Raw genomic sequence first — 13905 nt, 5'->3', positions numbered from 1 at the left:
CCGAAGAAGAGTCAGATCCTCTCCCTGATCTTCTGCGCACCAAGGAGAAAGACGGCTCCGTAGAGGGAGTGAAGCTCTCCCCGTCTCTCACTCCCCAGCAACGTGAGAATTGCCGCCAGCTCCTAGGGCAGTTTCCGGACCTCTTCTCCCTGGTCCCCAAGGTCACCCACTGGTGTGTCCATGATGTGGATACCGGGGACAGCCCGCCAGTGAGACACCGAGCCTACCGAGTCCCTGATCGGGTCCGGTCCTGTATCCAAGCCGAAGTCTCGAAAATGTTGACCCTAGGCATGATCGAACCCTCAGACAGCCCCTGGGCCAGCCCCGTGGTCCTGGTCCCAAAAGCAGATGCCCCCGGGGTCGCCCCGGCACTCCGCTTTTGTGTGGCATACCTGGGACTCAATGAGGTCACCCGAGCCGATGTCCACCCCATTCCCCGAGCCGACGAGCTCATTGACCGGCTTGGAGCTGCTCGGTTCCTCAGCACCTTCGATCTCACCTGCGGCTACTGGCAAATTGCGCTCACAGAGGGAGCCAAGGAGCGGTCCGCCTTCTCCACCCCGGATGGGCACTATCGCTTTCGCGTAATGCCCTTCGGGATGAAAAATGCCCCGGCCACCTTCCAGCGACTGGTAAATAGAGTCCTGGCCGGGCTGGAAAAATTCAGCGCTGCATATCTCGACGATATCGCAGTTTTTAGTTCCGAATGGAGTGAGCACCTCCAGCACCTCCGGAGGGTGCTAACCGCCCTACGCCAGGCGGGCCTCACCGTGAAAGCTAGCAAATGCCAGATTGGGCAAGGTTCGGTAACCTACCTGGGGCACCAGGTCGGAAGCGGGCAGGTCGCCCCTCTACAGCCCAAAATCGACGACATCCTAGCCTGGGAACCCCCCACTACCCAAACAGAGGTCCGAGCCTTCCTGGGCCTCACGGGCTACTATCGGAGATTCATCCGGAATTACGGCAGCCTGGTCGGTCCCCTCACGGGACTCACGTCCAAGAAGCAGCCCAAGAAGGTACAGTGGTCCCCTGCCTGCCAAGAGGCGTTCAATGCCCTGAAAACGGCCATGTGTACGGCCCCCGTCCTCCAGGCCCCCGACTACTCCAAAGAGTTTGTGGTACAAACTGATGCCTCCGAGCATGGCATCGGGGCCGTCCTCTCCCAAGTAAATGACCAGGGTCTAGACCAGCCCGTGGCCTTCCTCAGCCGAAGGCTGTTGCCCAGGGAACAGAGATGGAGTACCATCGAGCACGAGGCGTTCGCCGTAGTCTGGGCCCATAAGAAACTACGCCCTTACCTGTTCGGCACCCATTTCAGGGTCCAGACCGACCATCGCCCCTTGCGATGGCTCATGCAGATGCGAGGAGAAAACCCCAAGCTTCTGCAGTGGTCAATCTCCCTCCAGGGGATGGATTTCACCGTGGAACATCGCCCTGGTACGGACCACGCCAACGCCGATGGCCTCTCCCGATTCTTCCGCCTCAGCGAAGAGAACCCCCAAGAAGATGGGTAGTTCTCGCCGGCTTTCAGCTGGGGGGGACGCGTGTTAGACCCGGCCCTCGTAACATAGTCAGACCTGACCCCTGCACCTCACACCAGCCCCGAGCCCCTGGCCTAGCCGATCCTTCCCACCAGAACACACACTCCCGACCCGGACTTCCCATGTCCGTGGCCTTCCTCCTTCGGCCACCCCGGACCCGCGTGCCCACTTCATGCACCAAGATGGCCGCCCGGCCCCAGCGCGACCCTAGCCTACAGGCGCCACTCCGGCTGGAGGACATCGCGCTCCCCTTGGGATGAGAAAGGGAGGAGCAGTTTCCCTCACACCTCTGCGCTTCCCTGGGAAGGTGGGTTTCGATCGACCCGCCGGCCTCCCCGAGGGCTGGCCCCACGCCTGCTGGGTGTCTGGGGCTCCTCCCGACCCGGCCCTGAAAGGATCAAAGGACAATGGCAGGAAACCCCCAACAAGCGACCCCCAGGTGACAAGACCCCTGCCTGCACCGACTCCGGACATCAAAGAGGAGTCGCCCTATAACAAGGGGTGCTCTGGGACTGTCCGGCAGATTCGCCTTGGAAACACATGAGCCCTGCTGAGAGACTCGCGGCTCTCTGAAGATCGTCAAACTCCGAACTTGTGCTTGAGCCCTGCTGAGTGACTCGCGGCTCCCTGAAGATCGTAAGACCTCCGAACTTATGCTTGAGCCCTGCTGAGTGACTCGCGGCTCCCTGAAGATCGTAAGCCCTCCGAACTTGTGCTTGAGCCCTGCTGAGTGACTCGCGGCTCCCCGAAGATCGTAAGACCTCCGAACTTGTACCCGAGCCTGCTGAGTATCTCGCAGCACCCACAGACTCCCTTGGTCCCGCCGGACCCCACGACGACAAGCGTATCCCCCAGCTCGAGGATTGTGAGCTGTGCGCCGGATACGCACCTGCATTTGATCCATACCCCCAAGAAAGACTGTCCCGCTACCCCCTAAACCCCCTCCAAGACTTTGTGAGCTGTGCTCTACTTGTATATATTTTGCCTTGCTGATCATAAAGATCTTACCACTCCGATCTGATAAAGATTTGGTCTTAAGAACTCCTCGTGTGGTGTCTATCTGTCGTGCGGTGCAGAGTGTACGATCCTAGATACGAGGTTCCTCCCCTGAGGAGTCTCCCGCCAGTGCCCGGCTACGATACCTCGAGGGTGGGTCTCAGGGCAGTCAGGGCCCCCTCCGGGCCCCTCTGAGGTCGCCTTCTAACAGTGGCCATCTTGGGAGATTTATTTGTTATGAAGTTTTAAGTGTCACCAGTTTATTCCAATCAAGATGGCTTCAGGTGCGCCATACTTTTGTCATAAGTAAGACAGTAAGCGCTCTAGTTGTTCTTAAGAACACTCTGGGACATTCTGTCATCGGGCTATACTTGGGCTACATCTGGGTGATATTTGGGCTACATTTAGGCTCTTTTGTCTCTGGTGGCCATCTTGGGAGATTTATTTGTTATGAAGTTTCCTAATTTCCTCTTTTACTGCAGTCTCCTCAGTGGGAATACTTTCAGTTTTTTATTTTGGTTCCATCAAGAAGGCATTCAGATGTGTCACACATTTGCCATAAAATCTGAATGTTAGCACTCTAGTTGCTCATTAGATCACTGTAGTAAAACTACTGCTCACCAGGGAAGTCTGCTGCTGGTATTCAAAGTGCATGTGTCAGTCTGCATGTCAGAATTTGTTTATGAAATAGAAGGGGATTTGAGAAGTCAAAATGTGCCCTAATTTTTCTTTCTGCAGCACTAATCATACTTTCTATGGCAAAATGAACCCCCTCATTTTGTTCCTTTTTAAATTAAATGTTTTAAGAGTTACCACTTTATTCCAACCAAGATGGCTTCAGTTGTGCCATACGTTTGTCATAAGTAGGACTGTTAGCGCTCTAGTTGTTCTTTTTTTAACACTCGGGGAAGCTGCAGTAGAACACAAAGGAATCAACTGACAGTCTCTGCCCTTGTTGGATGTACATGTTTTATTGAGAATGTCAGACTTCATTCTCACGTGACTGAGAAAGATAATGTGAATTTACTGAAAATATGCTCTCAGTTTAGCTTATAGATCACTTTCCAAACCTCTGTGGGAAAAGCATGAGAAAATAGTTCTCTCAAACATGATTCATGATATCACAGCAGAAGGCTTTTTCACATGGTAAAATCACCTTAGAACACACCACAATACCTAAAATGAGTATGGTACCATCAACACATGATTTATAATGTAACTAAAGTCTTAAAACCTTCTATTAACTGCAATGCTTTTTAATGAGGTGCTATCATGTATATTGGTCCCAAGATGGCTGCTAACACTTCTTGGATGAAGTGCTGACAGCCAATCAGATCTCACAATGAGATGTGTGGTTAGGCTCTGCCCAGATATATATTTGATTTTCTCAGGAACTACTGAACAGATTGACACCATATATGCAAAAGGCACATGCCTGACCTGAGGACTACCTCTTTGCCAAATTTCAAGTAATTCTGTTCAGCCGTTCGGGCTGTACCTTCGACTAAAGGTCCTATGGGAAAATGCGTGGGGAAAACACGTTTTGGGACCCCCCTTTTTTCTCAGCCCCCGCTTGACGAATCACCCCGAGACTTTCAAGGTAGGAGAGGAGCGGAGCGCCCCACCTATTTTGAAAATTTCCCCTACAAATCCCTCTGTGTGAGTAAACACTGGTGCAAGTGGAAAAGGGGCTCGCAGCACTACTAATCCCAGAAGGCAGAGAGGCAGAACACAGCCAATCAATAGTAGGCTAAGGAAAACACCTCCTTATAAGCACCTCCCACATAGTGGGAAAGTGCTTGACAATATTTGAATCTTCAGACCGAGTGAGCGGACGTTTCATACCCGCAGGAGGACGCGGGGAAGGTGACGCTCGTTAGAGAATCGAAGAATCCGCTGAGAGACATCCTTCGGAGTTCAAGCTCGGATCTCTGATCCCATTCCCTGCTTCACAGGTATTTTCCGTCCTCTCGCTCCTCACTGAGCATGAGGGTTTCTCTAAGCCGAGACTCTCTTGTACTCTGCCATCCCCCGTGAAGCCGTTAACGCTGGGTTACGGCGAAGTCTACCTTGTGACATTTTCGGCGACGCATCTCCCGCCGCCTGCTTTTGCTTGCAACCCAAGTATCAGGGATTATAGCGCACGTTTCCAGGCTGCCCCTCTGGTCACTTCCGTACCGAGAGGACGCCGCCTGCATAGACTTTGGCGCTTCTCCTAAGGGCTCATTTCTCCTTTAATACGAACCATCGCTGTGAAGATAACAGCGAATATACTTTGTTTTGGATAAAAGTGCAAGGTGTTTGTGTACCACGTATTTCTTCTCTGATTCCTGATTCCTCGGAGCATCTGGGTATATCGGACGCCGATATTGCACCGTATTTTCACCTGGAAAAAAAATGAGCTGTTCTGATATTTGAGGACAGCGGCTGCTGGGCTCCTTGTAAGTGCATGGCGTGAATGACTAGTTTAGAGTAACTAATGTGAGATTGGTACATCTGTAAGTCACACTTGTATTTCCTTCTTGTCTTCCCTACTATAGTCCACACGGTGAGTAGACAAAATATCGGAAATGTAATATCGATATACAAAAATATCGAAGTCAAAATATCGATGGAACAATATATCTCAGTTATTAATATCGATGTAAAAAATGTCGAGATTGTTATGTGTAGAAAAATATCGAGGTATAGTATATCGAAAGACATAATATCGTGTAGTAAAAATATCGAAAAAGGATAGTATTTTGTCATTTTGTGATTTGTTAAAAATTATTGTTTAGAAGTGTTAGAAAATGTTTATTTAAGTGTATTAAAAATAATATTTTTGTTTCTAATATAATATTTTTAATTTTGATATATAATTTTAGGAGCGGGATGTTGGGTTTATAGGGGATAAGGGTGGGGAGTGTTTTAAAAATATATATTTGAAATAAAATATTTTAAAAAAAATTTGTACAATTTGAATTTAAATTTTGAACAAAATTGCAATATTTACATTTTAATTAGGAAAATATTTTTATTAGTGGGATGTTGTGTATATAGGGGTTAAGGGTGGGGAGTGTTTTGGAAATAAATATTAAATTTAAAATTTTATGATATAATTTTATAAATAAATTTGGAAATAAAATTGAAATTTTAAAATTTTAATTATAAATTAAATGTAATAAGTGGGAATTTGGGTTCATAGGGGATAAGGGTGGGTATTGTATTAGAAATAAATTTAATATAATATATTTTTAAAAAAAATGAAATTTCAAATTTGTTCTTAAAATTTAAATGTTAAAATGTTAATAATAAAATAAATGTAATAAGTGGGATTGTGGGGTTATAGGGGATAAGGGTGGGGAGTGTTTTAGAAATATATTTAATATTTAATATTTTATTAAAAAAATGGAAATTTCAAATTTGGTATTAAAATAAAATTTTTCATAATAAAATAAATTTAATAAGTGGGATTTTGGGGTTATAGGGGATAACGGTGGGGAGTGTTTTAAAAATATATTTAATGTTTTAAACAAAAATATAGAAATTTCAAATTTGGTATTAAAATTTAAATTAAATATTTTTAATAATAAATTAAGGTGCCGATCACGATCCGGTAAAAAAATTCCCCGTGCGACTCGTATCCGGTCTTTTTACCGTGCGAATCGTACAAGTGCCGTACGAACTGGCAATCATGATTCGCATGGGAAAAAGACCATACGAATCGCATTGGGAATAATTCCCCACACGTCCTTGGGTCGGAAAAAGTGTCCGACACGTCCTCGGACGATTTACCGTACAAACGTGAAAAGCGAAGTCCGACCGGGGAATCACGATCCGTCCCGGGCGTCCGAATGTACAACCGTATGGTTAAAAGACCGTCCGCACCGAACTCCTATAACAACCATGGAGACGTCCAAACAGGTGCCCGGTACGTGCCGTACCCCCCCCAGCCCCCGCATGTACGCGCCGTACCCCCCCTGTCCCCGCATGTACGCACTGTACCCCCCCCCAGCCCCCGCATGTACGCACCGTACCCCCCCCTAGCCCCCGCATGTACGTGTCGAACCCCCCGTGTATGTACACCCGAGTACATTCGAGTCGTACCCCCCGTGTATGTACACCCGAGTACGTGTCAAACCCCCCCCGTGTATGTACACCCGAGTACGTGTCGAACCCCCCGTGTATGGAGCGCTGGGGGTACGCACCGTACATACACGGGTGGGGGTACGACTCGAACGTACTCGGGTGTACATACACGGGGGGGTTCGACACGTACTCGGGTGTACATACACGGGGGGTTCGACACGTACTGGGGTGTACATACACGGGGGGTTCGACACGTACATGCGGGGGCTGGGGGGGGTACGGCACGTACATGCCGGGGCTGGGGGGGTACGGCGCGTACAAGGGTGGGCCTGAGGGGGTAACGGCACTTACCGGGCCACCTTCTCTGGTCGTTTCGCGCCGTACTTCGCATTTGCGGCACTTTTTGGGTGCCGTGAAAATATTGCCGTCCGGACTGCTGTCGGTTCGAATCGTAATTCCTGGGTCGTGAAACGCTGCCTAGAAGCGTCCCGACGTCACGTCGCAGCATTCCCGGATCACATTCGTATGCATATTTTCGTCGGTCGGTGTTTTTTACGATTCGTACGGAAATGGTGTTTCCGTGCGAATCGTAATTCCATGTTTGTAATGTTTTACAACCGGGTACGAGTCGGACGGAGAATACGCTCCGACCGACGGTTCGTACCCGGTTTTTACCGGATCGTAATCGGCACCTAAATGTAATAAGTGGGATTTTGGGGTTATAGGGGATAAGGGTGGGGAGTGTTTTAGAAATATATATAATATTTCATATTTAAAAAATAAAAATGGAAAATACAATTTTGGTATTAAACGTTAAATTTAATAATAAAATAAATGTAATAAGTGGGATTTAGGGGTTATAGGGGATAAGGGTGGGGAGTGTTTTAGAAATATATATCAAATTTAATATTTATTAAAACAAATTTACATTTAGAAATGTTCTTTGAATAAAAATGTAACAATTTTAAGAAGATAATTAATTTAATAAGAGGGATGTAGGATTTATAGGGGATAAGGGTGGGTAGTGTTTAGAAATTAGTAATTAGTTTAAAAAATCCCAAAAATATAGTAACCCTAATTCAATATAGATTGGAGTGGGAATAGTAAATTATTTATGGTCAGTGTCCAGCACCTACTCTAATTTATTATAGACTGGAGTGGGAATAGTAAATTATTTATGGTCAGTGTCCAGCATCTACTCTAATTTATTGTAGAATGGAGTGGGAATAGTAAAATATTTATGGTCAGTGTCAAGCACCTACTCTAATTTATTATAGACTGGAGTGGGAATAGTAAATTATTTATGGTCAGTGTCCAGCATCTACTTTAATTTATTATAGACTGGAGTGGGAATAGTACATTATTTATGGTCAGTGTCCAGCACCTACTCTAATTTATAATATACTGGAGTGGAAATAGTAAAAGATTTATGGTCACTGTCCAGCACCTACTCTAGTTTATTATAGACTGGAGTGGGAATAGTAAATTATTTATGGTCAGTGTCCAGCACCTACTCTAATTTATTATAGATTGGAGTGGGAATAGTAAATTATTTATGGTCACTGTCCAGCAGCTACTCTAATTTATTGTAGAATGGATTGGGAATAGTAAATTATTTATGGTCAGTGTCAAGCACCTACTCTAATTTATTATAGACTGGAGTGGGAATAGTAAATTATTTATGGTCAGTGTCCAGCACCTACTCTAATTTATTATAGACTGGAGAGGGAATAGTAAATTATTGATGGTCAGTGTCCAGCACCTACTCTAAATTATTGTAGAATGGAGTGGGAATAGTAAATTATTTATGGTCAGTGTCAAGCATCTACTCTAATTTATTATAGACTGGAGTGGGAATAGTAAATTATTTATGGTCAGTGTCCAGCACCTACTCTAATTTATTATAGACTGGAGTGGGAATAGTAAATTAGTTATGGTCACTGTCCAGCACCTACTCTAATTTATAATAGACTGGAGTGGAAATAGTAAATGATTTATGGTCACTGTCCAGCACCTACTCTAGTTTATTATAGACTGGAGTGGGAATAGTAAATTATTTATGGTCACTGTCCAGCACCTATTCTAATTTATTATAGACTGGAGTGGGAATAGTAAATTATTTTTGGTCACTGTCCAGCACCTACTTTAATTTATTATAGATGGGAGTGGGAATAGTAAATTGTTTATGTTTACTGAGCAGCAGCTACTGTATCCTATTGTACAGTGGAGTGGTAATAGGAAATTATTCATGTTTACTGGCCAGCATCTATCTACTACAATTTATTGTAGATTAGAGTGGAAATAGGTAATAGTTTATGTTTAGTGTTTTAAGTATTTATCATGTTTTGTTATAGTTTGTAGTTATAATAGTATATAAATTGTGTATATTTTTATTATTGATTTAATTAATTTAAATAGCATTGGAAGTGTAGAAGTAGTTATTTTTACTTTGGAACATGTACTGTGATTATTGTTAAGTGCAGTGGTTCTAGTATATTTTGAGGTTTACTGTCTGGTATTTCATAAAATTATATTACATTGATATAGCAATAGTAAAAATATATTTTAGTGTATATTAATTGTATTTTATTATTATATATTGGATTTGTACTAATTAATCAATATTTATAGTTTAGGATAATACATACATTTAAAGTTATAATGTGATATGTTTACTGATATATTTAATATTATTAGTAGGAAAAAAATATGAATATTTTGTATTGCAATAATGGGTAATGGCATTCTGTAATTTTATTATATGTATTGATTTTTATTTTTGTAAAAACAATTTTTTCTATGTGTTAAATATTCATAATAGAAGGTAAATATTAATAATCAGAGAACCACAATTAATAAGACAAGAACATGGTATTTATTGTACATTTTCTAATTTTTTATTGTTTATTCATTTGAGTAAGATCATTCAGAAATATCATTATTTACATTGTAATTAAATTCAAACATATTGAATATAGGTCAGAACAAATGTTATGTACATTTACTATATTTTCTACCATTTTTTAATAAATTAAAATTAATATTAATAATGTTGTAGAATTTAGTGTTTTAAATTAAATTTAACATAGCAATAGGTTTTGTAAACCTTTAGACAAAACATTTGGCAAATATTTTCATATATAAACATTTTAATATTTGTAGTACAAACATGTTATACGTTTTTTATTAATATTAATATGTAAAATATTAATATTAATTTTTTTTACAATGTTTTCAAAACAAACATATTTTTAACATAAATAAAATTTTAGCATTCATGCAAAATATTTGTAACAATTTTTCATACATTGTTTTGTAGTATTTTCTTTTTAGAAATTATAATAATAAATATTTTATATTTTGTAATATTTATTTTTATAATTTTACACATTAGGAACATTTGTTGACAATTTGTAGGTACATGAAAAAAATAGGTCTATTTTTGCTAAATAATATAAAATATTTGTGTGTGAATTTACTTTTTTACCTGATTTAATGAGGGTTTTTTGGTATAGTTAAATGTTTTATTATGTTTTGGGCACTCTATTTTGTAACCCGGTAATGTTGTTTTGGGTCATTTGGTTTGAAGGGAAGCTCGCGGTTGGGAGTTACTTCGCGTCGTGAAAGGTAAGGTTTGTTTTATATGTTTTAGATGGTTTAAAACTTTATTTTGAGCCTAGTTAGATAATGTTTAGTGTAGTTGTATATTTATTAGTTATATTTGGAAATGTTATGTGTTAGAGTTGCGTGTTGTGTTTTTACGTGTTTTTAACGTTGTGTAGGCATGTTTCGAGAGTTAGGTTTAAGGTGTTTAATGTATATTTAGAACTGTTTTAAATCTAGTATTATTGTTAGTAAGTGTTTATGTGTTGTTTTATGTGGGTGGGAATGTATGTTGCTTTGTTTTTATACTTTCTTTTCTAGGTTCTTCGTTTCGGATGGAGTCGTTTTTTTTTTATAGAAGTGTGTGTTCATTTTATTGAACAATATGTTTTTTACACTTCTTTAAATGTTTCGGTTTTCATGGATCGTTTTTTAATATTTTTAACTATTTTTGGGTTTTTCATGGTTTTTCGAAGGATATTTGGTGAATGGATTATGGATTTAATCGACAGTTGTATTTTTGCATTTTTTTTTGGGAACCTTTTTTTTTAATGTTTGGATTGTGTAAGCAGGAAATGGATTTTTCCGAGTTTGGAATAAACTTGGTAAGTTAATTTATTATTATTTCTTGTGGGTGGGTATTGTTTAATATTGTTGTTTATTTTTATTTTATTACAAATATTATTAATGTGTGTTAATATATTTTTGACAATATGTATAAATATGTTACACACAGTAATTATTTTTGTAATAAGATAAATATATTTTATGTGTTTGATATTATTGAAAATTAGTAATTAGTCATTTATTTGTATTGGTCTTTTAAAGAAGTGTTTTAGCTATGATGTTTAGGTATTCTAGGCCTTTGGTAGTAGGGTACAATTTTACTTGTTGCTCTAGATATTTATACATTTGTTTAGTTTGTTTTGAGGTTTTTGGAGTTAGCTGAGTTATGGATTGTTCCATTCGGAACTCTTGATAACTCTGTTCTTTTTGTAGGCATGATATAAATCTTTCTAGTGTTGGTTTTGTTCTGCCTGTTGATTGTAGGAAGGCATTATGCCATCCTTCAACTGCGTTATTAGTTTTGGATTCTCCATTTAATGTGCTTCTGTATACGTTCCACCAGGGAATTAAGAATTCAGGGTTTCTTCTGTGGCCAGATCTATGTAGTCTGCCTACCCATGTATCTTCGAAATAGTCCAATAGTGAACTTAGTTTTTCTTCATTTTGTTTGTAGAAGGCGCTGTCTATTGAAATGTTGTAATGTTCTGTTACGTCTGTGTCAGGTACATAAGCTAGTGCTATGAGTTTTTTATTTGATATGCAAAAGCTGAATTAGTTGCATATTCAATGCTTAGGGCTGATTTGTGCATGTGTCTCCATAGGCATTGATTAAAATGATAGTAACAGCCTTGTATGGAGGTATGGGGGTGTGTTTTTAATATAGTATTAATCATTGCATGTTCAAAATCTAGGATTATTTTTTGTGGGGAAAAGTTATGTGTTTTTTGTTTTATTGTATTTAATAGTTCAGTGTATGTGGAGTTATGTTTGTTTGGTAATAATGTGTAAATTAATGGTATATTGCAATTGTGATATAGGACATGTATTGTATATAGTTGGAAAAAGGGTTTGGGACATATGGTAAAAGTCCCATCCATCATCCAGTTCTGTGATTCTTGTAGTTTACAGAGATTATTAGCTGTTCCAAATATTATTATTCTTTTGTCATTGTTTTTATTATCAAAAATGACAAATGGTTCTTTGTTTAAAGTTATACTTTGTTCTGGACTTAGAATAACTTCACTATATGTGTGAGGAATTGGGGTTGAAGTAGTAGTGTTTTTTTTAGTACGTGCTATAGTTCTTTTGAGTGAAGTTACAGATGGCATTTGTGTAGTAGCAGTTTTAGGAATTTTGGGAAGCTGCTCTTTTAAAATTACACTTGTAGGTTTTTGAGCACTTGTGCTAGCTTCCTTTATAGTTTCTAAAGCAGATCTGACTTCTATTTCAGTAATGTTTGGTGGATGGTTATGTTCTCTAGTGTACAGTACTGTTGTTTGTCGTGTTGTAGCACGCCCATAGCACTTATTAGAGTAGTATTTAGTGCATTTCCAGTTAACTTTTAAACCATACACTTTTTCCTGTGTGTAAGTGTATCCCATATAGCATAGTAAAATTTTTCCCTTCTGGCTTGTTATGAATTCAGCTCCTTCAGTCATTTTGATGTAGCTTTATCTATGAAAAATATATATTATAGTTATTATATATGCTGTTGTATTAATTTTCTGTAGAAAAAAAACAATATTTAGTTACTATATACTTACAAAGTTGGTTTTGATGTGTTTGAGTAGAATGCTTTTTATTCTTTATTTGTGGAATTTTCTTCTAGTATTTTCTTTCTCTGGAAAAGAAAAGTAAATGTGTTTTAATAATTGTTTCTATATTTGTATAGGGAATGGTTAGGGGATTTGTAATTGGGATTTAATTAGGGTGGTATTTTAATCTATTAGTTGATTTTTGGTTGAGAAATACTTACTTTTTAGTTGTATCTTTTTTGGTGCTGTTCTGTATTTTCTTAATTTCTTTTGGAGTTTCCTGTAGTGAAAACATGAAATAGAAAGAAGACATTTATTTATTTATAGTGTATGTATATTGTAATTACAATTTATTAGATTTGAGTCTTAATGAGTATAATATAGTTAACTTACTTTTGATAGTTTTAAATATTTGCTCTATGTTGATTTCCTTATATCTGCAGTTGCAATCCAGTAGATTTTCTTCTTCATTCAATTTCGTTTTTTTGGTTCTGGACTGTGAATGAAGTTGAACTTCTTTTTATACTGCTTCGGATGTTGTAATCTGTGTTTTATTGGTTAGTTTGAATTAGGAGTGTTTTTATTGGTTAGTTCGAATTAGTTTTTTTTTTATTCTGGTAGTTAGTTTCCTAATAAGGGAAACGCTAATTAGTCGTTTTGTGGTGTATTATTCTATATGTATTTTTCGAAACATTATATTATGTATTGTATGCATGAATTGATAAAGTATAATTTAATAATATAGTTGTTTAATGTAGGAAGGTTGTTAGTAATGTTTTAGTAAATAGTTACATTTTTAATCGATTTTTAAATGTAGTAAATATATAATAGTTTAATATTAATTTTGTGTAGAGTTAAAAGACATTATTTGGTGTTTATGTTGTTTGATTTTAGGTTTTAATTGAATGTTATATAGTCGATATTAGTAAAATGGAGATATTTTAGTGGTCGATATTTTAGTTTACGATATTTTGTAATGAAGTATATGTATGTTACTGAGCGTCGATATTTCAGGATTTCGATAACTGTGTTTGCGATATTTTGTGTACCTATATTTATGTAGTTCGATATTGTGTGTTCGATATTTTTGTAATGTTTTAAATAAGTATGTGATGTCGATAATAATGTGATTGATAATTTTGTATCGATATATTTGTAGGTCGATTTTTTGTCTTTCGATATTGTGTCAGTGATTCAGTGCACACACGCTAGAGGGAACAGAACCCAGACCAGACTCAGGAAAGACGTATTCCCGGCAGTTTCCTTTGTTATTTTGTCCCCTTCCCTTTTCCCCGGGGCGCTGTGTTCTATAGCTGCGTCCAGTGCACTGTGGGGAGTAGCATTCCGGGGAGTAGGGAGGCTCCTCAGCGCGC

The sequence above is a fragment of the Triturus cristatus genome, chromosome 12 (genome assembly GCF_964204655.1).
Source record: "Triturus cristatus chromosome 12, aTriCri1.1, whole genome shotgun sequence".
NCBI classification, from domain to species: Eukaryota; Metazoa; Chordata; class Amphibia; order Caudata; family Salamandridae; genus Triturus; species Triturus cristatus.
Note: the sequence above shows the minus strand (reverse complement) of the source record.